General features: G+C 43.8%; 1 protein-coding gene across 1 annotated transcript in view; it reads left to right on the top strand.

Annotated features, from left to right (window-relative positions):
- CSMD2 (CUB and Sushi multiple domains 2) overlaps window positions 1–26585 on the top strand; it is a 563976-nt gene that overhangs the window by 51808 nt on the left and 485583 nt on the right. The gene's annotated exons all lie outside the window — the stretch shown is intronic.

Here is a 26585-nt window from a genome sequence, read left to right as displayed (position 1 = left end):
TTACCTGCCGCGTCCACAGGTTCGGCCGATCGCGGCTCCCATTGGCCGTGGTTTGCCATCCCAGGCCAATGGGGGCGGCGGGAAGCAGCAGCCAGCACATCCCTCGGCCTGCGCCGCTTCCCACCGCCCCCATTAGCCCGTAGCAGCGAACCGCGGCCAGTGGGAGCCGCGATCGGCCGAACCTGCAGACGCGACAGGTAAACAAACCGGCCCGGCCCGCCAGGGGCTTTCCCGGGTGAGCCGCATGCCAAAAGTTGCCGACCCCTAGTGTAGCATAAGCAGAGATGCGTTCTAATTGTACAGCTGATACCACACATGATGTCTAAACTTCCCAAAGTCCCTAGGGGTGCTTGATTCTTGGGTTTGTTTCAGATCCTTCTTTCTAGTGTTCCAGGTACTAGCACCTTACTATTCGATAGATCAAAGGTACTTTGGTTCAATGTTACCATGATAAATTTTGCTTGGTTCATTAGTTGTAATACGCGCCATTTAAAATATAAGCTGATCCCATTTTCCTCAAGACTGGAGAATGAAGCTCCACACTTGGTCATATCGAGAGCTGCTTCTTAAGAGAACAGTTTTTAATTAAAAGTTGCTGCATTATTTGTCCTACAGTAGCGTCTAGATGGCCCAGCTTAGATCCAGCTTAGTCCAGTTTTGATCCAGCTTTGTCCAGGGCCCTTTGTGCAGTGCCTGACAGAAACACATAGTAAGGAGAATGGGAAACTGGCATGGAGAACAGAAGGGACTTGCCCAAGGTCACATACTAGTGACCCAGTGACAGAGCTGGAAATAAATGCTAGCCTTCAGAATTAGGAGGACTAGAGTAGAATAGATCCCATGTCTCCTAGCTCCCATTCTTGTGCCCTATGCACTGGCCATCTTGATGTTGGCGAGGTGGCATTGTATAACTCTGGACTGAGGAATGTGGTGCCTTTAGTTTTCGGAAAGTGCCTAACATAATGTGGGTGCAACTGGAACCTAGACAATGATGATGACAGTAAGTGAAAACCCTGTCGTTAGAGAACATGGACTGTTTTCAATACTTCCTTTAATATCGGTTCGAGCAATCAAGAAAACATTGTTTCTGTTTAAACATTAAACATTTTCTTTAAATATTTAAACAGAAACATTTTCTTCTGATTGTTCAACCAGTAAAAGTAACTTGCCAAGAGGTCTTTTAAGGCATGCTGCAGTGCTCCTGTTAGTGTACTTTATTTTTAATAGGCTGTTGTGATAAGTGCCCTTTGGATAAATTTATGCATATTCAAGGATTTAAACCATATGTTGTTGTTGTCTTTTATCTAGACTAGAGTAGTGTATGGTGGCTGCAGTTTAGATCAGGGCCCCGTAGTGCTAGGTGCTGTATTAATTCTTTGTAAGACACAATCTCATTATTCTAAATAGTACAAGATTTTACACTCTAAAAAGATGAGAGGCAAAGCGCATGAGGGGAAAGACAGGCACAGAGAAGGGAGAATTCTGCTGCCAGATTGTCATGGTTCCATGTCTGGAGATCCCAAGGCAGAGACCCCATTGTGGTAGGTGCTGTATAAATACATTGTATGACACAGTGCTTGGCTTGAATAATTTACAATCTAGATCAAGGATAAGAGGAGAAACTGAGTTACCAAGAAGGGAAGTGACATGCCTAAGGTCACACAGGCCGGGGACTAATCCAGGAATAGAACCCATGTCACTGGACTCCCAATCCAGCAAACTATCTGCTACATTGTGCTTCCTCTTAGAGCAAGTTAGCTGTACTGAGTTCCAAGGCACAATACCATGTGGATATATCCTTAGGTGGTAAGAGAGGAGGGCAGTACTTTGTGCCTTTATAGTAACTGCCCCAAAGATCATTAAGGGCAACATAGATATTAATGATTTGAGACTCTGACATCTGACGTGAGTATTGTGTTAAATTTAGGACCCGCTGAGTCTTCACTGCGTGGTTCTCTTGAATTAACTCCTCTCAGAGAGAGTGTTCATGCTGCAAAACACTGGAGCAGCATGAAATTCTTGCATTAGCAGCACAGAGTACCTGAGTCCCCACTGCATTATCTGTTGTACTCGGGCATCAACCCACGTCCCTGAGGAAGCAGCTAGCTTGGGTTTAAAGCACCACTTAACTCAAGCTAGAGATTTTTGAGTACAGACAGGAGTCTGGTTAAGGGCAGCACTCACAATATACCTGAAGCTAACTCTGTGTTAAGGATAAGCCCTGAGAGTGTCTTACCCACCAGATCACCTTGTCTCTTTCATGCATAATAATGGTATTTAGTTCACTGGTGGGCCAGATTTTCAAAGGGACATAGCATGGGAGTTGTGTGGAGGATGGAAGTCTTGTTTCATGAAGGATTTCAAGATTTCCAAACATTGGGAAATTCTCTGCAGAAGAAAATTTTGAAAAAACAATGAAGCATTGGATTGATTAAAAAGTTGTTTTGACAAAATCAAAATGTTTTGTTTAGCTTTTGAGTTTTCTGTTTTTATAGTGTAATCCAAAATAAAACAAAAAGCTAAATAAAAGATAATTTCACAATGAAAAGTCGTAAGGTTTTGTTCTGACAATGCTGAAATGGGAGGTTGGAATGGTTTTTTCCCCCCGTTTTTCTCCTAAATGACATTTTGACAAAATTGACGTGATTTTGCAGAGTGTTTCAATTTTGACCATGGAAAATGGCTCCATCAAAGTTTTTCTCACCAGCTTTACTTAGTACACAGCACTTCCACTGTTCTCAATGTAGGGGGGATTTTCCATTGTCCTCAATGGTGAATCCCTTTCAGAATTGCACTCCATGCTATTTCCTTGCTTTCTTTTTAGCCATTTTAAATATTGTCATAAAAAAGGGGGAACAAATGTATAATTTCAGTACAAATACAAAGCCTGATATTTTCTCTCACCAGTACACCGAATAAGCGGATAAAGTAGCACTTATGTGGAGAGGAGTCATTTAAGGATAAATATTTAAATAATTCCATATATAAATGAATGGCAAACACCCTTTCCCTTTTATCTCTTGCCTTTTTGATCACTTAAAGGCTTCTCTTAGGTTAATGAATACTTTGCAGTGGATACATTATGCAGCAGTTTTTAAAAGGTTTGTTTGAATACCATCTCATTCTTGTGTGCTTTTCGAGATATCTTCCCACCTTGCCTGGTCAAGATTTACTGTTCTATATACAAAATTCATGTTAATCCACAAGAATGTTGTTGATTCTTCTCTCCTCCACCCCCACCCCCCCCACCCAACCTCAATAACTGGACCTGGAGCTATTTGACATTTTACCTGATCATGGACATCCGGCCTGCAGTTCAGTATTTAGCTGCTTGGCAAAGGGTGTGGACTGATCATAGAAATGTAGAACTCCAAATAGATAATCCTTATAGTTGTTACCAGGTAAGTTCTGTCTTTAATAGAGAACTTTTAACACTGGATTTCTCGTGCTTTGCTCATGCATGCAAGGGCAGGTATACATACAGTTCTCGTACTGCTGTAACTATATTGGATTAGGAACTGAAATAGTTAAAATGGTAATCTCCCCCCCCCCACCCACTGTGGATGCAGTTAAACTGGTATAAAGGTGCTTTATATTTCCTCACAAATGAAGTCTGACCCCGTACCCATTGAAACCTATGGCAAAACTCCCATTGATTTCAATAGAGAAAGATCAGGACCATGGAGAGTTCCAGTCCCTGTGACTAGAACTCTCACCTGGGTTCTCCAACCAGTTCCATTTCTAATTCTAACTCTAGGACATCAATGGCCCAAACCCTAACCTTATTCTGAAGCAACGAAGTAACACTAACTCTAGATGGTTTCCAAGCGCCAGTATCAGATGAAGAACCCAATTTTAAAATATAAATTGCCTTAATATGCTGTACAGTTGGGCCTTTAAATCAGATCATATGCTTACTAAGTGCTGATGAGGACCTTCAACTATAGTGTTTGGACATCATGTTAAGAAGCCCATATTTGATAAGCATAGCCGTGTCCTCTGTTAAAAGTATCCCTAAAATTGTAACTCTCCCAGGGACACTCTATCACCATTCATGGTCACAGAGATTCTGGATGCGTTACAATTACTGTTAGAAAAGATGTATTTTATACTAATACAATTTCAAGGTCCCTTCCAGTTCTAGGAGATGGGATATCTCCATTAATTATATTATTATATTATATTATTAATTAGCTATGTCTGTGTTGTTATAAGTAATCGGTTCCCTTCACTTTTCTCAGTCTTCTCCCAGTATAGGTAGGTCTTCAGATGGTACTGAATTCAGTTGTTTGAGAAACTGTTTGGGTGGATGTTTCAAGGAAAGTGAACGAATTTACATCACGGGGCTGATTGAAATCGCTATCAATGGGTGTCGATCCATGGAAGTCAACGAGAGATGAGAATTTACACAACCTTGAGAAGCTGATCTGATATTTTCACAATATTTTATGGTTTCTAATCTAGCTCAGGAATCTGTAGTATTAGAGACAATTGCTAAGAGTTACCACTGTAGCCTCCAACTCAAAGTACAGAGACAATCGGTAGAATCTCAGACACCGTGTCACTAGTAACTGTCTGGCACTAGAATCCGTTTTAATGGCAACCATTGTTTATAATGCAAAATATTGACAAGGCTTATTGTAGGGAGACACCTGTTTTGTTTTGGTTTTTTCCCCTGAAGAACTGTCAAGGAGCGTTGAGGGGAATGATTGGTGTCAATGTACTGTGCATATGCAGTTGCAAAATGCCCAATCTCTTTGGCCATATTTAATTGCCTGAAAGATTTAACAAAATACTTTATCTGAAGCTACTGCTTAAGGGAGGTGAGTTATTTATTGGGATGATCCATTTACAGATGATTCAAAAATACCTGTTTTGTGCTGATCATCTAATTACCCTTCTGAAAAATTGGATTGGGCAATCTGTACTTGAGAGCCAGTGAGGAAAGCAAAATTCCAAGCCTGTAGGTAAGGGAAAAATAAGACACCCCCCCACCCACCCCCCCAAAAAAACCCAACAACAACCCTTGCTTAAAATAACTCGCTGTCAAATTAATTCAGGCTTCCTGCACTGAAAAATCCACCCATGACAAATTCACTTCCAAAGTGTTGGCAAAAATTGGTCTTTTCTCATAGGTGAAGTTGTTCTCCTTTGTCAGCATCTAGTACTTGACATGCAGAATACATATGATTCCCATTTTACAGATGGGAAAGTGAGGTACAGGGAGATTACATGGATCACTCGAGGTTTTGCCACAAATCAGTGGCAGTGCTGGAGGATAAAATCCAAGTTTTCTGACTCCTTATCCTTTCACCTGGACCACGCTCTCACTGTATAAGCACTACAGATCTAAGTGTACTGTCTTTTTCTGAAGCTGCTCAGATCCCACATTGCTGAGAGCTGCATAAATGCCTGGATGGATAGCATTGGTCATTGACCATTGGCAGACAGGATACAGGACTCTTTGTTTATCCTGGTTCTCTGTGGGATCGCTCTTGGTCCCATGACACAGACCTCTGCAGTCACCTCAGGTATTCAAGGTGACCTTAGTTCATTCTGTTAAAATAGGGAAAAAAATCAGCATCAACTAAATTCTTCTGTCAGTGCTGGGGAACTTTTACTTCGGAATCTTACCTCTTTTTTTCCTCCAGTGCAGTTTGTCATGTTGCATTTAACCCTGCAGGAATAAAAAGCACTTAAATCCATGCCCTCTAAATGGAATAAAATAAAAATTAAACAGTTTTATTTCCCTAAGATGATATTCACCCGACCTGCTCCAGCGATGAGAAGATTGTTAGAGCCTCTGTCCTATCTCTCCCAGGAAATGCTGAGTAAACAAGCCTCATCTCTACCACAAGACAGGTGCCATATGTGAAGGTCAAGGTTGCCCCAGTGAAATTAGTTAGGAACTAAAAAAAATGACCCTCTCTGAAGAAATTCTGCCTTGCGCAAAATGTCCTTAAAGTTTGAAAGGCGTTCAGTGCTGCTGCTCTGTGTTGGGGTCACATTTAGCAGATGCAAAGATCAGAAGAAGGGGCATGAGCGAACAGCAGATTTGCACGTCGATGGAACGTTGACTTCTGTAGGCTTTGAATGAGTCCCTCGGTAAGGCTAATCGTGGGTATTTCTCTGACCTTCTGCCCTTTAGATGTTGACATGCATGGGAAAACAGAGAGGTGGTGTTGTCCAGAGGGCTGAGTGTCAGGAGGAGCTGGAGTCTCTTCCTGGCTCTTTGGAGCAGGGAGCTGTTTGTACAGCATCTAGCACAAAGCGGTCGTAGTCCTTAGGCACTGTCACAGCACTAATAATAATAAAACTGGGAAAGTCGCTTCCCCTCCATCTCCTGCCTTTTGTCTATTTAGATAGTAATCTCCTTCAGACAGAGACTGTCTCTTGCATTGTGTCTAGCACAATGGGGCATTGGTCTCTATTGGAGCCTGTAGGTGTTACCATAATAACAACAGTAAGGCTCTTGCTTGGAATTGGTTTCTTGTTCATCTTTTCCCGCCACACTGACAGTAACTGTTAACAAGCACGGGGGTGGAGGAGGGGGGAGGGGAGGGAAGATAAGACTCCAAGAAAAACGCCAGCAATGGTGCTTGCCCAGTATTAAGGCGTGCTGAATAAGGAAAAGTATCAGAGGGGTAGCCGTGTTAGCCTGGATCTGTAAAAGCAACAAAGAGTCCCGTGGCACCTTATCGACTAACAGAAGTATTGGAGCATAAGCTTTCATGAGTGAACACCCACTTCGTCAGCCACTTTGTCAGTCACTGAATAAGGAAAGATTTTCTTTAATTAGATAGTACCTGAAAGGTTTAGTTAAGTCTATAAGATGGAATTTTCTTTGATTGGTCTCCTGGCTCTGGATGCCATTAGTAATTGAGGAGGTAGATTTTAAAGGTGTGGGGAAATTAAGAGTGTGTTTTGATTTCCTGTGTTCAAGCTATTGATGTGAGCTGAGAGAGACTGATCACCTGGATGTTTAGCACCAGATCAAGTTGGGAGTTGCGGGGGATGCCCATAAATTGTATTTGCATCGTTATTCCTCGCGCAGTAGGACCCATTTTCAGTTTCACATTTCCAACTAAGATGATGTCAGGCTGCTCTGTTTAAGGAGGTGATGAGGTCTAGTGGCAGTCAGGAGACCCCCCCAGTACTATTGCTGACCTGGCTGGGCAAGTCACTCCACATTTCTGGCTTCCCTTTTCTCATCCTACAGTTTCTCCCTCTTGTCTATTTGGGTAGCAAGCTCCTTGGTGCAGGGACTGCCTCTTACTATGTGTATGTACAGCACTATGCACAGTGGGACCCTGATCTCATGTTGAGAGAATTCAAAATAATAATTTAGAGTCACAAGACCAAGTTCATCCCTACAGATGGTAAAAGTGGTGGCTCATTTGAGTGTCAGGTTCCTTTTTTTTAATATAGTAATTACTAGATTCTAGATCCTAATGAAATTCCAATTATCATTGTCTGCCGTAGCATTTCCTGTAGAGCCCAACATCACGGTATCAAAGCCTTTTGTATATAGTGAGGTCACGAGCAGCCTCATGAGACTTGTGCTCTGCTCATTTTCCAGATTAGAAAACACTACCTGGTTGGAGTCGATAATCGCCACATTATGAGATGCGGTCTCCCAAGATGAACATTATCCCCGTATTTGATTTTTTTTTTTAATTTTAAAAATGTTTCTTTAAAAAAGCTGCCACACATTTTAAACGATTGAGTCAGTTTCTTTTATTCCTTTAGCAGAAATGGCAATTGACAAAAGCCGGTTGGTGAGTGCTTGGGGTCATAGCAAGTGAGATTCAATTTCCAACACTAGAGGGAGAGAGATGGTACTAATAATACTTAGTACTTATATGGTGCTTTTCATCAGGAGGCTTTGGAAGACTTTATGCAAGAGCAAAGTATAGACTACAGTAGAACCTCAGCGTTACCAACTGACCGGTCACCCACACACCTCATTTGGAACCGGAAATACACAATCAGGCAGCAGCAGAGATGACACACACACACACACACACACACACAAAGAAGCTAATACAGTAGAGTATTGTGTTAAACATAAACTACTAAAAAAAATAAAGGAGAAGTTTTAAATAAAGATGTGACAAGCTCAGGAAACGGTTTCTGTGCTTGTTTCATTTAAATTAAGATGGCTAAATGCAGCATTTTTCTTCTGCATAGTGACGTTTCAGAGCTGTATTAGGTCAATGTTCAGTTGTAAACTTTTGAAAGAACAACCCAAATGTTATGGACAGACCTACAAACAACCTCCACCCCCAAGGTGTTCATAACTCTGAGGTTCTACTTTGCTACATTGTCTCTGTTTACAGATGAGGAAATGCAGCACAGAGAAGCTGACTTGCCAAAAGTGGCACAGTGGGTCATTGAGAATAGAACCCAAGTCTTCTGATTCCCACCCTTGAGTTCTGGCTGCTAGATAAAGAGGTGGTGGGTCAGAGTTTGATCTTGGACCTATTGGAGTCCATGGCAGAAGTCCCTTTGACTTCAGTAGTGCGGGATCTGGCCATAAAGGAAAACTCTTAAATTCTTCCACCCAGTAGTTTGTGGGTATTGGCCACAGTCTGCACCAATATTGACACTTTTTTCACCAAAAATTAGTGGCAGTTCTCCGCAAAGAATAGATTCTGAGCAGTGCAACAAGCCATGGAAAACACCTGTCCCATAACGGAAGTATAGGCAGAATGTGTAGGTGAGACAGCGCTGCCTAGTAAGAATTAGAGCGGGGGGGGCCAACCTGAGCCTGAGAAGGAGCCAGAATTTACCAATGTACATTGCCAAAGAGCCACAGTAATACGTCAGCAGCCCCCCCATCAGCACCCCTGCACCCACCAGCAGCCCTGCCGATCAGCGCCTCCCCCTCTCCCCGCCCCTCCCCATCAGCTGTTTTGTGGTGTGCAGGAGGTTTGGGGGTGGAGGAGGAGCGCGGGCACGGCAGGCTCAGGGGAGGGGGCAGGAAGGGGTGCAGTGGGGGCAGGGCCTGTGGCAGAGCCAGGGGTTGAGCAGTGAGCACCCCCCGGCACATTGGAAAGTTGGCATCTGTAGCTCCAGCCCCAGAGTTGGTGCCTATACTAGGAGCCGAATATTAACTTCTGAAGAGCCGCATGTGGCTCCGGAGCCACAGTTTGGCCACCCCTGAATTAGAGCCTCAGACAGGAGTCCTGAGTTCTGTTCCTAGCTCCAGAACAGATTTGCTCTCTGAACTTGGGCAAGTCACTTAACCTCAGTTTTCCAATCTGTAAAATGTCTCAGGTAATAGTTAGAGGTTTGGCGGGACTTAACTGTGGTTTGCAAAGTGCTTGAAGAGAAAGTATAAAGGAGGATTATTTGCTGGGGTGGGAAAATATGTAACAAAGGTGCAAGATAGAGAGAATTTGCAACCAGGAGTCTTCATTTCTTTTCCTGAAGGCAGGAAAATTGTGTGTGCGTGGGCAGAGGAGGGAGTGTGTGTGGGTGGGGGGAGGGAACCTTCTGAACTCAATCTTTAGGCCAGTGCAGTTTGTGTATCTGATTCGAAGGCATGACCTTCAAAGTTTCTGAAGCCGGGCACCTCTTCAGTCAGTGTATTTCCCTTTTATCAGAATTAATGACTGTCTACAAGAAGCGATACAATCTTAGTAGATCAGGGAAGATACAATGACATTGTGGAGTGCTATTACTAGAGATATCAAATAGAAAATTGACAACTCTTCTGTGCCCATTGACTTTACTTCATTACTCCTGCTGCGTTGCAGAGGGTGGTGAGTCTTCTCAATAGAATACGCAGAATTGGTATTCGTCGTATGAGGGAGAGCAACTGCAAACATTTGATTCTTTTCGTAAGTAAAGAATGCCATTGTCTGGTTTTGGTTTTATAAGTATTTGGGAAACAAAAAAAAGTTCTGCTAGCTAAAAGGAGAGCTGGGGGGGGGGGGGAAGTTTCACTTAAATTCTCACCCTTTTGGTGGCTAGTTCTCTGCTATGCCTGCATGTCGTTAACGTATCTTTGAAATCAAAGAATAGGACTATCTATCACGTTGCATATGGATGATTTGGATGGATTTTTTCCTCCCTGCTTCGTTTAGCACCTCGTTATAGTCACGTGTTCCTGTGCAATGGTAAGTGTAAAATACTGCCATTCTATTTATTAGTGATGTTTGTTGGTGTTATTACGCCAGTACTTAGAGGCTCCAACTGAGATCAGGGCTCCATTGAGCTAGGCAATGTACAGACACTCCTGTCCCCCAAAGCCCGAAGTCTGCACAGACCAGGCAAATAAAGGGTGAAACGGGAAAGAGAGAGGAAATTATTTGCCTAAGGTTAAACAGCAGGTGTCACAACCCAATGGCCCCCTCCCTCAGGGGGTCCCCTGGGGAGGCAGATCAGCATTGTACGTTGCTAACGCTGTTGCAGGCATTGCAAGGTATTTTGGGAAGGGTTAAAGGTGTGAGTGTGGAGTAAAAGGTTCCTTTGCAGGTTGCAAAAGGCCGAAGAGGGAGGGAAAGAGAAGGGAATGAGTTAACTCGATGCTCCAGCCAGGTCCGAAAATAAGAGGCTGACTTCAGCCCAAGGCCACGGCACACAAGCGACTCTCAGCTGCCTGCCAAGAAAGACGGGAGCCAAGATTCCAACCCCGATCAGCCATAAAAAAGGAAAACTAAGCTAAGCAGGACTGCAGAGGCTGCAAAAACTAGTAAGACGGTAAGACAAGCGAGGGGGAAAACAAAGTCTCGCGTCCCTGAAGCCGGTGTGTTTTAGGAAAGCTGAGGAAGCCGCAGAAAGCTGGTTTGGACTGGGACAAAGAGCACAGGAGATAGAGGTCCCTGAACGAAATGACCCCAGGACTTAAAAACTAAGAGCTGAAGCAAATCGGAGATCAACAGCGGACCCTGGACAGCCTGTGCACAGGACAGAACTCTCGTCCACCCTTCCCCCTCTTCTTCTTACGTTACACCCAGGCTTGGCCAGCCTCGGGTCGTGCGTGTGAGAGTGTGAAAGTGGGTTAGGGCTGGGGCGCTAACGCTTTCTTTCTTCCTCCGAGTGATGTGGGAGCGTTCCCAGCACTCACCGCTGTTATTTACTTAATAAAGCTTTAAAATTATTCACTTGGTGTGCTCCTTCATCTCCTCCTCTACGATCCTGTGGCCTCAACCTGATCACCTGACACCTCAGGCGGATTGGTAACATAAATCTGTCACCCAGGTCAGTGGCAGAACCTGAATAGAACCCAGTTTTCTCCAGTCAGTCTAGGGCCTGTCTAATGGACCACACCACCACAGGTCTGATTTGATAGCATTTTCCATCCACTGTGCACAGGTGTAAATGGCTGCACAGTGTGAAGAGCAATGGGGAATCAGGTCTGAAACATTCAGCAATGCTGAATTCCTGGATGTACCTGCAGAGGCAGGGACAAGATGGATGTTCGATTATCCAGATATTTTCAATCTCTGATTTCTCAGTCTATTTTCTCAGGCTCTAGTCTGGAAAAAAAGACTACAGATAGCTTCAAGCTCATCATATTTTCTGTCTGTGGCTGTGAAGAGTCATAGCTGAGTTTAAAGATTAAAAAGGTTTTATTTTATTAACTGCACGGGAATCTGGGCAGGAAGCTTTGGAGCTGTGAAAGACTAACCAAGGGGAAAGGTTGCTGATGCCAGGTTCCTGAGGGCAGGCATAGAGTGTTGAATTGCTTTTGCTCATTTCAAATCCTTCTGTGGTAATAAAGCTGGTCTTGAGACAAAGGTCTGGAGATGAACTGCAGCTCAGAACATAAGACTTGCTGGACTGACTCAGCGTTCAGTCTAGCCCAGTATCCTGTTTCTGACAGTGGCCAGCACCAGCTGCTTTAGGGGAAGGTGTAAGCATCCCAAAGTAGGGAGATTTGGGGTACTCTAACTCCCACCCTGATCTTTGATAGTTGGAGATTGGCTTAAACCCTGAAAGCATGAAGTTTAATATCCCCTTTCAAAATGTTTGCGTGGCTTTTATTTTACCTCCCTGACTAGTGTATTTGTCTACACATGCTCCTGCACATGTTAAATAAAATAAAATAGGATATCTCCATTTATTTTATTTTATCTCCTAGAACTGGAAGGGACTTTGAAAGGTCATTGAATCCAGCCCCCTGCCTTCACTAGCAGGACCAAGTACTAATTTTGCCCCAGCTCCCTAAATGGCCCCCTCAAGGATTGAGCTCACAACACTGGGTTTAGCTGGCCAATGCTCAAACCACTGAGCTATCCCTCCCCCCCTTACCTCTTGTGGCTAGAAAGAGGTGCTTTACTTTCCTGGGCTGCCAATCATGTATTTTCTGCCAGCAGTAAATTCACAACAACAACAACAACAACGTCAAAAGGAAAATGAACCTGGCTCCTTGGACTGTCTCAAAGGTTTGCTTTGCATTTGGGCTGCAGGGCTAGTTCAGCTCTCATCATGTCAGATTGGGTTCATCTCTTCGCTGGTTGTTAAGCCACAGTGGGTCAGGTGCTCGGCTTTGTGGCAAGGAAGTTCTTTCTGCTGCAGTTCCATTCTCTCCATGCCAGGCTCCAGTTCATGCTGACTGGTGAACTGTGACTGAGTGGAAATCTCGCATTGTTTCTGGATCACAGAGAAACAATTTCTCCGAAGCAGAGTTGCTGTCAAGTCCTAGACACTTAACTTCCAGCAATATCCATGTGAGATACCTATAGCCATCTGCAGATTCTCTACCTCAGGAGGGTCTGTTCTGCCAGCCGCTGTGCTGACGTAACATTAAGGATTATGCGCGGTGATCGGCAGCAGAATATTGAGCTTTATCTTTGGGGGTTGTTTTAACCAACGCTTCAGAAATGCAGCACAGGCTTTGCAGAACTAATGCCTAAATCCCAGTCCAAGATCCTTACTTGTGTGAGTGACCTGGATGAATCTTGCCCGGTTCCTCACCATACAAGTTGTAGAACATCTGTACTTGGGCTCACTGGTGAAGTGTGTTCCTTTGGGCACTCACATGGAAAAGGGGCAAATGCATGCCTGAAAGGAGACAAATATGAAGGGTGTCCCCTAGATTGGTCCTAGTAAATCAGGGGTGGGGTCTGAATTTTACCTTGTCAACTAAAAGTAGTACTTGGTTAATAAGTGTCCTATAAGCAAATATATTGGACTAAAGTTCTCCTGTCTTGTAGAGCACTGAAGATGTAGAGAGTCAGCAGACATGACCTGAAGGGACTCTGCTCAGACATGTTCTAAGAAGAATCCTCAACATGGTCTCACATATATTATTATTTCCCCCCGATTCAAGCCTTGTAACCACAAGAGGCTAAGACTAGCCCACTTGTGTGATGGAAATCAGCCCATGTTGACATCCAAATGCCAGTTGATAAGACAGGAACAAACTTTTGCAACAACATTAAAGTCAGGTGTCCAAAGAATCATAGAAACGTTGGGCTGGAAGGGACCCTGAGAGTCATCTAGTCCAGCCCCCTGCACTGAGGCAGGACCACATATATCTAAAACATCCCTGGCCGCTGTTTATCTATCCTGTTCTTAAAAGCCTCCGATGATGGAGATTCCACAACTTCACTTGGAACCCTATACCAGAGTTTAACTATCTTTACAATTAAAAAGTTTTCCCTAATATCTAATGTAGATCTCCCTTGCTGAAGATTAAACCCATTATTCTAGTCCTACCATCAGCGGGCATGGAGAAGAATTGATCGCAGTCCTCTTCATAACAGCCCTGAACATATTTGAAGATTATCATCAGGTCCCCATCAGTCTTCTTTTCTCAAGATTAAACATACCCAGTTTTTTTAACCTTACCTCATTGGTCAGGTTTTCTAAACCTGTTATCTTTTTTGTTGCTCTCCTCTGGACTGGGAATGGGTGAGGGGGATGGATCACTTGATTATCTGTTCTGTTCAGTCCCTCTGAAGCATCTGGCATTGGCCACTGTCGGAAGACAGGATACTGGGCCCAGTATGGCCGTTTTTATGTTCTTGTGACTCTCTCTCTCTCTCTCTCTCCATTTTGTCCACCTCTTTCCTAAAGTGTGGCATCTAGAATTGGACACAGTACTCCAACTGAGGCCTCACCAATGCCATGTAGAGTGGGACAATTACCTCCTGTGACTTATGTACATCCCTCCTGGTAATACAGGCCATGATATTTGCCTTTGTTGCAACTGCATAACATAGTTGACTTCTATTCAATTTGTGATCCACTATAACCCCAGATCCTTTTCAGCAGTGCTACTACCTAGCCAGTTATTCCCCATTTTGTAGTTGTGCATTTGATCCCCCCCCCCTTCCTAAGTGTAGTACTTTCCACCACTCTAGTCTTTTATTGAATTTCACCTTGTTGATTTCAGACCAATTTGTCAAGGTCATTTTGAACTCTAATTCTGTCCTCCAAAGTACTAGCCACCCCTGCCATCTTAGTGTTATCCAAGGTTTTAGAAGCATACTCTCCACTGCATTATCTAAGGCACTCATTAAAATGTTGAATAGAGCCAGACCTAGGATAGACACCTGTGAGATCTCACACCTTCCTTCTCTCCTGCCCTCCTGCAGTTTGAAAGTGAACCATTAAAAACTACTTTTGAGTACAGTCTTTTACCAGTTTTGCACCCATTTTATAGTAATTTAACCTACACCACATTTCTCTAGTTTACTTATGAGAACAACATGTCGGACTGTGTCAAAAGTCTCACTAAAATCAAGATATATCATGTCTGCAGCTTCCCTCTTCAGTAACCCTGACAGTAACTCTGTCAAAGAAGGAAAATTAGATTGGTTTGATTTGATTTGTTCTTGATAAATCCATTCTGGCTAGTACTTGTAACCCTATTATCCTCTAGGTGCTTACAAATTGTTTGGGGCTTTTTTTCATTATTTTGTTCCAATATCTTTCCAGGTATCTCAGAAATTGGATATCACCAGAATAGCCTTTGGATTTAAGATCCAGTAAGCATGCACGTTCGAATCCCACTTGTGGCAGGTTTTCTTTTTCAAACACAAGTTCTTGGGCACATTCCTGTTCACTTATAGAGCAGGAAAGAATAATTTCTTCCACTGCAGGAATTCTGGGGTGAAATTCTAGGGTCTCTGGTATGCAAATTCAGATTAGAATTCTGCATACCAGTGGTCCCTTCTGGATTTAAAATCTAGGGGTGAAATCCTGACCCCATTGAAGTCAGTGGGAGGAATCTCGGGAGACGATTTATCCCTCGATCATCAGACAAAGAGATGCCTCTTTATCAAGCCGACACAACCACCTCGTTTTACTCCTATCTTTTTATTGCGCACAAACATATTTACTGTGGCCAACACAACAGAGAGAGGGGAATTGTTTGAAAGTGGAGATACTCCCACGCCAGTCAAATATTTATGGAACAAGCCTGTAATAGCAGGCAAAATCCTCATTTGTTGTGCAGATTTGTACTGTCTATACATATTTATATCGGTTATCAGCCACTGTTTATCGCTGCTAGATAGCATTCTTTTGTCTTAATCCCACTTCTGCAGTTAATGGCCTGTGCGTTTGCTTTCTATCAAGCTCAGACACAGAGTAAACACATATTTTTCAGTTGTGTTTCTAATCGCCCAAATGCCTGTATATCATGGAAACTTGCCATGTACATGAGGAACGGAATGATATTTTGAAATAAAACCTGTCGTGTTGAGCCATCGTCTTCTGGCTGCTGATTACGATTGCCTGAGTGGGTCTCATTTCTCTTCTCCCACCTTCCGTAACACATTTGTGGCACTCTGATGAAGGGGTAAATTTTGCCGGCTTCACACCGCTGAGACACAAATAGCGGTAATAAAAGAGATTAGCCTTGACCATCTGCATCTCTGGTTGGCTTCGCTCTGTCTGCAAGAACCTTTTTCTCCAAGCATCAACTTGCCGGTCAATGGGCCAAATTGCCCATCAAAATTTGTCTACCCCACCACCTTATTCTGTACTGAATCCCTCTTTAAAACATCCTTCTTCTGCAATGGCTGCAGATCATTCCCATCTGACACTGGCTAGGCTGGCAATCTCGTCTGACCTTTGGGTCTGCTAATTTATACATACACACCCATCTTGATTGTCACTTGTCCCTCCCAACATAACCCCATTTGTCTGTTTATCCACCTATTGTGCCTCAGCACAGTCCTAGTTCAGGGAGCTGTCTGGGGCAAGGGCTGACTTTCACAGCGTTTGTACAGTGGGCATCGTGGAAAAATGTCCGTGCAGATGGCAAGTCATCACCGAGGCACTTTGTGTGAGGGAATCCTGTCTGTCTTGTTACCTAGTCGTCCAATTCCTTTTGCCTTGTTCCCACGTTTGCTTAGTTTACCTGTTGTATCCGAGACTGTAAAGTCCTTGCGCCAGGGACTGTCTTTTTAATAAGTGTATTCGTACAGCACCTGCGCAGGAGCACCTTGAGTCTCACTGGAGTTTTTCGGTGTTACCGTGATGCTAATTAATGAGTGTCTCTTGGGAGAAAATGGTAGCTTGGTGAGTCGTGATTGGGATAGCTTTCAACGGAAAGGTGGAGGCATGGAGAAACACACAGAGGCAGCCGTGGGAGAAGGAAGCAGACGGAAGCATCAAGGCTGGCTTCCCTGGTTGAGCAGAGGTGGTGTTGTGGGCATGATCCTGACACTGGTGGAGTTGATCGCTAAGCTGCCCGCTGGCTTCATTGGTGCAGTATCAATCCCTGTGACCCAAGGTCCAAGGCACTGTTGTTTCTAGTTGATGACATTGAGCTGTCAATTAAAAAACACTTGGGTCCTGCCCTGATTTTGCCCGTGGAATGCATGCTTGAAGGATGCATTAAAACGTCCCTTCCCAGGTGTCTCCCAAGGAAGGTCTTCCCATGTGCTCTCAGCTGTGCTTTTGTCAGAAGAGGTGGGGGGATGTGGCTGGCAAGTGCTCCCCCTGCTTTGCTTCTGCTTCATCCCCGAGGGAAAAAATAATCCTGTGTCTATTCAGAGCTCTGACTTTGGGCTCCACATGGTTTCTCCCCATTCTGTTCTTGAGATGCACCGAGATCTTTGGGGTGTGGGGAGTGGGAGGTATTTGAACATCTTTTCTTAATTGTCCTTTGCCTGCTCTTACAGCGCTGTCTGCTCTGCAGTTTAAATCACTCAGCATGCCCTTTGGGCTTCCTTCCAGATACTAGTTCACCCAGAAAGCCGTCTGTCTCCCTCTCTTCCTCCATCCCCAATCCAGCAAATTGCTTGAGCACATGCCGAACTTTAAACGCACGGGCAGTTTGACTTTGACCAAGTGACAAATGATTTCAGAGGGGCTACCCGTGTGGTTGGAGTGAGGCATGTGTGTAAGAGTGTGGCTGATTGGGGGCCTGAATCTCTTGTTTTCACTGTCATTTTCATTCCTTCTTCCAGGCTACCCGCAGCACTTGGAACTGCCCACCCTCTGTAAATTCACCCGTTCTGTGTGGTGCAAACAAGCAAGTAAAAACACTGCTTCCCAACCTGTTGTGTGGTGGTTGGGTTTTTTTCCCTTTGGGTGTTGATGAAAGGACCTTATCTCCTTAGGATAGCAACTCTGGTGTGCTAGTCTTCTCTCCGGTCTGCTCTTTTTGCACTGCTGGGAAGTTAGCAGTGACCTGATGATCTGTCATGACACACAGGTCAGCTATGAGCTCGTGCCTCAGTAATGGACAGGTCTGGCAAATAATTAAGTGCTGCTTTGGCAAATATCCAGTCCCTGGCCGTTTTGATGTTGGCATTGGCTTATGGGCAAGAGCCATGCCCTTAACAGTATGTACTGTCCTGCTGTTTTCAGAAGTGGACCGACACTATGGATATAAGCAAAATCAAATGCAGTAGTAGGCTCCTAAGCCAAAGACTTAAATGCACTGCCAGCAGAAAAGACATTAGGCACCAGAATTACGGGCATAAGGAGTAGGGTTTTATTAGTAGAAAGCTATGTGAGTAGTAGCTGGACTGACTTTTTGCACGGAAACAGAAACAGAGTCCCTGAAATGCCTGGAGAACAGATTTTCACATGGTTTGTACGGTGTCATAACTGCTTGTGTGTATGTACGCCACTGCCTCTCCTGGATGGAATCAGAGCTGTGTACCTGTGTGTGTGTCATAGACTCCTTATGGCTGATGAAGATTCTCCTTTAGCTCTGGTAGCAGAGACTGCGATTTTGGAGCAGGAATATGCCATCACTGTGAATTTACAAGTGGCCCCCACTGTGACAGCCATGATGTTCTAGGCCCCCACCCTCCTTTCTGCATGCTGTGTTTTTTAACCAAACAACCATCTTCCAATGCTAGTTGTGGATGATTGGTGTAGGAGGGGGTAATAGGGGCGTGCTGGAATGCCCACATCCTAGGAGAGCACAATTAATGCCATGGCCTGTGTGTGGTGTAAGATGGTGGTAGCAGGAGGATTGAAGGGTATGTATTGCTAGGTACTAGGCTTGTGTTGTGTTTGTGTGCATGACAACCACACCTGTTTTACAACAAAGGTCTTTATCGGTTAAGTGACACTTATTCTATTTGGGCAGCCCGTCTTTATTAAACAGGCAACCTCCATTTCAGCGACATGCCAGGTGTCACAGAGGGAAAAGCATGGTAATTTGGGCAAATCAAAAATAAAGGCGCTTTTAGGATAGAAAATGGTTCTAAATGAATCCATTATAAAACCATTAAGTAGAAATGGAAAGGGAAAAAAGGCAGGCACAAAAAAGAATGTTAAATTGACACTTGCCCCAAACAGCTTTAAATTGTTGATCAGAATGATTTAAAAAATATATACTGGCTGTAACCGAACCAGTGTTTAAAAAAAGAGAGAGAAAGGAAAGAAAGGGGGGGAAAAAAATACCAACCCCAACATTTGCAGCAATGCCCGGAAGGGAATAATATTCTCTTTTGACATTATTGATTGCACGGTGCATATTCTCCTGGCAAGAAACATAATTAACCATTCTGTCATGCCCGCTAGATGGAACAGGCTGTCAGACTCTTTTCAAACTGACATTTTGTTGCTGCAGAAAAGAAAATAGCCCCACACAGAATAAAAAAGACCTTTTGCTTTGCACACTATATACACTTAATTGAATACATGCTAGTTACGACATGGAGTTGCCTGGTTCTTCTGATTAGTGTGTACAGTTATTGCAGTGTGACCCCAGATCTCCTCACTCAATCTTCCACCTCAGACCACTTAACCTTTCCTGACACATGAAGGCTCAGAAATCCCTCAGGGTTCTCTCTTCTCTAGATACCGCATTGTGGAAAGGCACCTGTTTGACTTATGCTGTCTTTGCATCACTGGGCCGTTTCCTTGATTTAGTATCCCTGGGAATAGCTTGTATGTTTCTAGTAATGCCTCTTAATTCACTGTTCTTTTCAAAAATGCCTAGCTATTGAAAGCGGACTCGCGTAGCTTGTTGGGTACACACCCATCCTGCAGCATATGGAACTGGTGATGGCTCAAAGGAGTCCTCTCAACAGTTCACATGGTGGTCATAAAGATAATGCTTCCATCTGGGGATTTCAAAGTGCTTCCCAAACATTAATTAAGCCTCCTCAAAGCCTGGGCGGTAGTGTGGTTAGTATTGCTACCCCCATTTTACAGACAGAGGAAACTGAGGTACAGATAGGCTGAGTGGCTTGCCTAAAGCCACTTAGCAAATCTGGGAATGTAACTATGGATTCCTGGCTGCCAGGCCTGTGCGTTAAAGCCAAACCCATGTGACCTACAGACGGGCAATCTTAAGTAGTGTTGGGGACATGAACTTTCTGTTTGCAAGGTTTGGGGTTTTGGTTTTCAAATTTTTGTTGTTTTGATGGAAACTCAAAAAATGTCAAAGCACAAAAATTGCCATTGCAAAAATTTCCATTTAATTCAAAAGTAATTTTTGTCATGGGGGAGAGTGGAAGAGTCAATGAAAAGTTTTCAACCAGCTCTAGTGATATTGGGCATCTCAACTTTTAGGAGCATAATTTGAGGCAACCTTAAAGAGACTTGATTTTTAGATGGGGGATGTTTTCTGAAAATCCAAGCCCTCTTTACGGAGTATCTGTTTGGGCACCCAGACACTGTTAAGCACCTAAAATCACTGGTCACCTTTGAAAATATTGGCCTGCATTACTTACAAGGTATCCATATCAATCCAATCATCCCGTAAATCCTTGGTCTCAGCTCAATCTGGATTAAATGTTGGATTTTTTTATTCACTCAATTTTTCCTAATACTTTGGTTTGCTCTCCTACTAACAACGTCATTTATTTTCATTCCATTTCATTTTCTTTCTTCCATTTGCAGATATTAAGTGACTTGCATAACCAGAAGTAAATTTCTCCCCCACAAACATTGTCAACACAGAATTTGTTTTAATTTGTGTATTTCACTGTACATTTACATCGCTACCTGTGATTTGAAAAAGAACATTCTTATATGCTAATTGAGTCCCTCCAATTTCTCTGCTGTTAATCATTCTGATTCATAGCTCTGGTGTTTCCCAGCCAGAAAGGTGGCGACATAACTTATTTTAAGGCGTTATCATACTTGAGGCAAGCTGGTTACTGCATAGAACAGTTAATTGGACAATTTCTGCAGTAAGTGGGGAACTGTGTAGAATTATACAAATTAAGGATTGGTCAGGGGATAATGTTTTGATTTTCACTTTTTAAGGTCTTAAGGCTCTGAGTTGAATTCTGTCTAAATGCTACCATCACTTCCCCCACTCTGTGTCTGTCTTGTCTATTTCGACTATTATGTCTTTGGGCCAGGAACCATCTACCATTCTGTGTTTGTACTGCACCTAGCATTGTGGAGTCCAGTTCTTGTTCAACTCTTAGGCACTATTGTGATAAATAATAATAATAATAATAAAAAAAATCAGGGGTGTCAGATAAAATCATTTCTAGTCTGTCTCCCTATTGTGTGGTTCTGTGATACTGGATAATAACCTTCGTGATCCTTTGCACTCATACGCTGCCATTTGACAGGAAGGTTTGATTTTGTAGCTAAGGCACTCTGGGTTCAATTCCTGGCTTTGTCAGACTTGCTCTGTGACCCTGGGCAAGTCACTTAGGGCAGTGATTCTCAGACTAGGGCCGCCACTTGTTCAGGAAAAGCCCCTGGTGGGCCGAGCTGGTTTGTTTACCTGCTACGTCCGCAGTTTCGGCCAATCGCAGCTCCCAGTGTTCGTGGTTCACCGCTCCAAGCCAATGGGGGCTGCGGGAAGCGGCGGCCAGTATATCCCTTGGCCCACGCCGCTTCCTGCAGCTCCCATTGGCCGAGAACAGCGAACCGCAGCCACTGGGAGCTGCGATCGGCCAAACTTGTGGACGCGGCCAGTAAACAAACTTGCCTGGCCCGCCAGGGGCTTTCCCTGAACAAGCGGCAGCTCTAGTTTGAGAACCACTGACTTAGGGTATGTCTACACAGCAGCTGAGAGCAAGCCTCCCCACCTGCATAGGCAGACTCATGCTAGCTCACTAAACATAGCAGCGTGCATGTTGTTGCAGGGCTGGTGACGCAGCCTAGCTAACCAAGTTCAAGCCTACCCAACCCCCTGGGTCCAGGTTTGGATGGCTAGCCCAAGCCACCGCCCATGCTGAATGTCAGGTTTTGAGCAGTGATGGAGGTGATGGGTCATTGGCGGTGCCACCTTCCAGTTATACCTATTGGCTTGAAAAGAAGCCATACATACAACCAAAGGCTGCTGGGTGGGTGGGGATTGGGTGGAGGGCTGGGAGTTGTCCCCCTCTGGCCGTGTTAGCTCCACCACTGGTCCACACTGCTGTTTTTTAGCATGCCAGCTCAAGCACAGCTAGTGAGAGTCTATACTCAGGCCTTCAGTCATACCTGAGGCTTCAGCATAGGCATATACCCGCAATTGCTCTGTGCCTACCCCATTGGTAAAGTGGGAATGATGATACTTTTTCCCACTCTTTGTGTGGTCTGTTTAAATGGTAGGCTTGCCAGGGGCTGTCTCTTACTATGTGATTGTGTAGCACCTAGCTTAACGGAGTCCTGATCTCAGGTGGAGTCTAGTTTAGGCATTATGGTAATACTACAGCACATTTCATTTACATATAGAGTCGATGATACTTACTGTTCAATCCTGTATGGTTTGGAGTTTGCAGAGTTTTGTGAGAACTTTTTGCTCATTCACTTGGGCTCCCACCCGGAATTTCATTTTGAACAGAGCCAGAAAACAGGCAGAAATTACCACGTCTGAGCTTTGCTTGATTTCTGTCTGGATTGGTCTAGGTAGACCCCAAAAGTCAGCTCCAGTTCACCAAAAGGCTTCTGAAACTTGGTTTCCTTGTCAGGTTTGTAGCTAACACACCTTGAAACAAGGGACACTGCTGGCACAGATCTACTTCCAACTCCGCAAGAAAGTAAAGGCAAAAATGAACGTGGAAGAGAAATGAGATAAAACTGAGTCCATGGATTTTGGACTCAGATGGTTACATGGCGTGAAAATCAGATTTATTGAGATTTGACGCTCAGCCTCTGATGTTTATGGATGTGAGAGACGTGAAGGACTAATATATCTGGTTTGGATGTTCAGACCTCAAGCCCTATAAATAAGACTTGACTAGCAGGGATTCAGCAAAACCCATTTTAAATGAGCACGGAAATCCATCCACACTGCAATTTATGATCCCCGTGACTGTCCCGAGGGATCGTGTTAGTTAATGAAGTCGTTATCCGTGTCAGGTGAGCAAAGGACTCATTTTTGGCTTCATCAGTTACGCTCAGGAAAGAGAAGAGACACAAATGTAGGTGATTTCTGTGCCATATCCGCATGGGCTTTGACTGCACATTCCAATTTAGATTGAGCAGTGTTTGCAAAGCCTTAAAATGGTATTTCCTAAATAGCCCAAGGGATTTAGATGCCCCACTCATTAAAATTCATTTCCCTGATTTTTCTTTGAAAATCTCAGCCTTCCTGCAGGTAGCAGCTTGCTCCGCCCCAATTAAAAAAAGCCTGCTATCACACCACCCACAGCTCCAAAACTTACCTTGTGTTGCCATTTTGAAATTTGCATCATGAACATTACAAGGCATACAATCACATAAACCCTGCCAGGCAATAATTTTTGAAGCAACTGCACTCGTTACGGCAAAGAAATTGCATGGGTCAGCTCTGTCATGGTAATTTTCTAGTCGTAGTTACAGTATCCATCAACAATACACGGAGGAGGAAATCATTCCAGGGCTTGAGGAACTCGTGTACTATGGCCTAGCATTCAGGGTGGGAGAGACATCGTGGGCTAGAGCGTTAGCTAATATAATTCAGCATAGCTCCCAGTGGAGCTGGGCTGGTTTGCACCAGTTGAGGCTCTGTTCCTGCGTTCCTCAGATGTACTTAGCACCTTCTCCCAAGCCCATTGAGGTCAACGGGATTCTTTTAATTTACTTCAGTGGGTTGTGGATCAGACTCATGGGGCATTTTAGTCTCTTGGAGAAGATCTTCCGTGTCATGTTGCTAAGTGAGAAAGGTGCACACACCTTAGAAAACAAGCAGCATGAGCTACTTTCTTTTTCATTTCAGATAGATTTAATGAATGCTGTAATTGCTGCTTGTCGTTTACCAAGCTTGACTTAGGAATGGTTCTATGCGAGGAGGAGCTAATATAAAATAAGTAGGCAGCTGGTATAGGAATCAGAGGATCTTGTTGCTCAATAGAAAGTATCTTCAGCTCTAGGTGCTAAACTCCCTGAACATTAAATCTCACCAAATGAGGGTCAATCCATCCTCATCATCATATCCACTCATTATTATCCACACCCGAACATAGCCACTTTATGAACTTCATACCCTCCTATCTCAATGTCTGTACTTTGACCCATCAACCTTTTACCCCCAACGGGGATATTGCAGATTATGTATTCCTTATGCCACCTTATCTTAAACCAAACTTTGCACCCTCGATAATCTGTATGTTATTCCCTGATAACCAGAAACTTCTATGCTCAAACTCTGTTCACTATGTTTTTCTTTAACATCATCTTAATAAAATTTTTAAATCTGGCACCAGCACAAAGTTAGGTGATAGCACTCAGGTCTAAGTTTAGTTGCTGAACCAGTATGGAAGGGACATCAGTGATGCAGATTTCCCCTATAATCTCCTGGAACCTTGTCTCAACTCTCACCGGAGGTGAGAGAGGACAGCACAGCCTCCATGGCCCAGTTAGTTCTTGGCATTCCCTCAGGGGTGCTAATTGTCACGGTAGGATTTTTTTAAAATGTGAATACCCATCCCTCAGAACTGGCCAGAAACCCCAATGAATTCCACAGAGACTGCTGAGGAACCATCAGTAGGTGACAACTAGAGCCAGATGAAATATTTTTGAATGTTCAAAATGTTGATGAAATTGATTTGAAAATTGAAAATGTTGATAATTTTTTTCTGCCTTTTCTTTTTTAAGACCATGTCTAGTAATATCTTTTACTCACTAACAAAAACCCTGGATGGATTCAAACTGATGGACCCCTTTGTTGATGCTTCGTTTATTATAGCTGTCCCATGAGCCATAGTGTCCCCTTGTATAGATTAATCATTCCATTTTCTTTGTAGAGCTGATGTTTCCTACAATGGAAACAAAATGCGATGGTGCTGCCTGAAGAGGCCGAGTATATGGGGACCCCCTATTTCTCGTGCTGACCTTTGTGTCTGATCCTTCTTGAGGACTCATAGAAATAACATTGCAATGTCATTTTGGCAGTGGAAACAACATCCCCATATACAACACTACACAGTGATTAAAGTGGAGAGGAGATACAAAGTTATTCGTATTAAGGAGAAAGCTTCATCTGCTATTGAGCCAGATTTTAGGAAAACATCCCTATTCATGAACGGTGCTTAAGTGCATGCTTAATTTTAAGCATGTGCTTAAGATGCAGTGAAGTCAGTGAGACTGAAGCATGTGTTTTAAAGGGTTTTCCTGAATCGAGGCTGTAATAGGTTGTCCCGTCTGGTGGAAACCTGATCTAATCAGAGGTTCCCTTCCCTCCTGCCCCCCCAAACCCTCCCGCCACATGATTAGCAAGAATAAGAGAAGTTTCCAGCATTGGGAAGCCTGGATGCTATTTCTCTGGTGGAGGAGATAATTGGTTGTGGTGCTGCAAATATACTATTGCTTTGTTCTGTAACCGTTCAGTGCAGAGCTTGCTGGAGAGAAGTGATTAGCTTACAAGCCCTTCCAGAATATAACAACAAGATCTGAAAGTTGATGTAATTGCAACACTCAAAACAGACAAATTCATAGGCAGGGTACTTCTGATTTTCAAGAGCACTTTAGCCATCACGTTTGGAAATTATGGCCAGGAACTCATTCATTACCATGACCACCTCTCTGCAATCTCTTGAGGTAGGAAAGTATTTAGATCAGTTTACAGATAGGCAAACCGCTCCCTGCCTCAGTTTACCTAAGGTCAGTAAGCAACAGAATTGGGAATAGAACCCAGGGTCCATACTAGCAGTTACCCACTAGTCAGCACTGGTTTTCTATCTGTTGAATTTACAGTGGATGGTCTGGCATCAAATCCCCTTTCATCTGTTCAAATTGACCAAACGTTTGTGATGATTCAGTGTATGGACTTTTGTAGACCCAGCAGGTTTCTCTTGTATTGCTGTAAAACAGAGTGGGCGCGTTTTACTGGCAAAGACTGACTATGAAGGGAGTGAGTGTAAGGGACAGAGAAAGATGATGGGTTTCTTAATGCCCATTGCTGTCCTCTTAAGAAAAATATATTATAATCCAATTCAGAGCGAGCAGCGAGTGAATTGATGATTTTATTTAAAAACAACTAAATTATCAACCAGCTGGGCAGATGGAATGATTGTAAAGTGTCATGGAATAAAATAGGATCCTTGGCTTTGGCTGGCAGCAGAGGAGACTTGGGTTGTGCTCTGAAGTATGAACAGTGAATGGACAAGGAACTGCTGGGTAGTGCTTGCTTGCAACATGCACATGATTGAAGGTGTTTGCTCAGGGATCTATTTGTAGCTTGACTGGAAAATAAAAGCAGCTTGATTTTGATCATAAATCATTCCAATGAGCCAAGTTAATCAGCATTCATCTCCACCCATCCCGGTGATGCATTCTCTTTTGAGCTGAATGTGTGTCTTGTGCACAGAATTAAAAAATAAATAAAACTAGGGACTAAAGGTATGTCTTCACAGCCTGCAGAAATGAGCTTCCCAGCCTGGGTCAACAGACTGGGGCTTATCTAGCCCTGTAAAATAGCTGTGGAGACAGTGCTTTGAAATAGTGGCTCGGGCTGGAACTCAAACTCTGAAGCCTAAGGAGGGGCGTGCCACTGACTGACTGTCTTAGGGTTTTATCTATTGCAGTATCTGAGCACCTTCCATGTCAAATCAATAGCAAACTCCCTAGTGGACTTCTTGGACTCCCTGTTTAATCGTGTGCCAGTAACTGAATTCCTCTGCATGTCAGTTCCCTGCCTGTAAAATGGGGATATTAATTTTTCCCTTTTCTTCGTCTCTTTAGATTGTAACTTTTTGGGGACAAGGACTGTTTCTTAGGATGTGTATTTACAGTTTCCAGCCCAATGGGCCTCTGACCTTCTTGGAGCCTGCAGGTGGTAC

The sequence above is a fragment of the Chrysemys picta genome, chromosome 23, assembly GCF_011386835.1.
Source record: "Chrysemys picta bellii isolate R12L10 chromosome 23, ASM1138683v2, whole genome shotgun sequence".
NCBI classification, from domain to species: Eukaryota; Metazoa; Chordata; order Testudines; family Emydidae; genus Chrysemys; species Chrysemys picta.
This window is presented reverse-complemented; position numbering and strand designations above follow the sequence as displayed.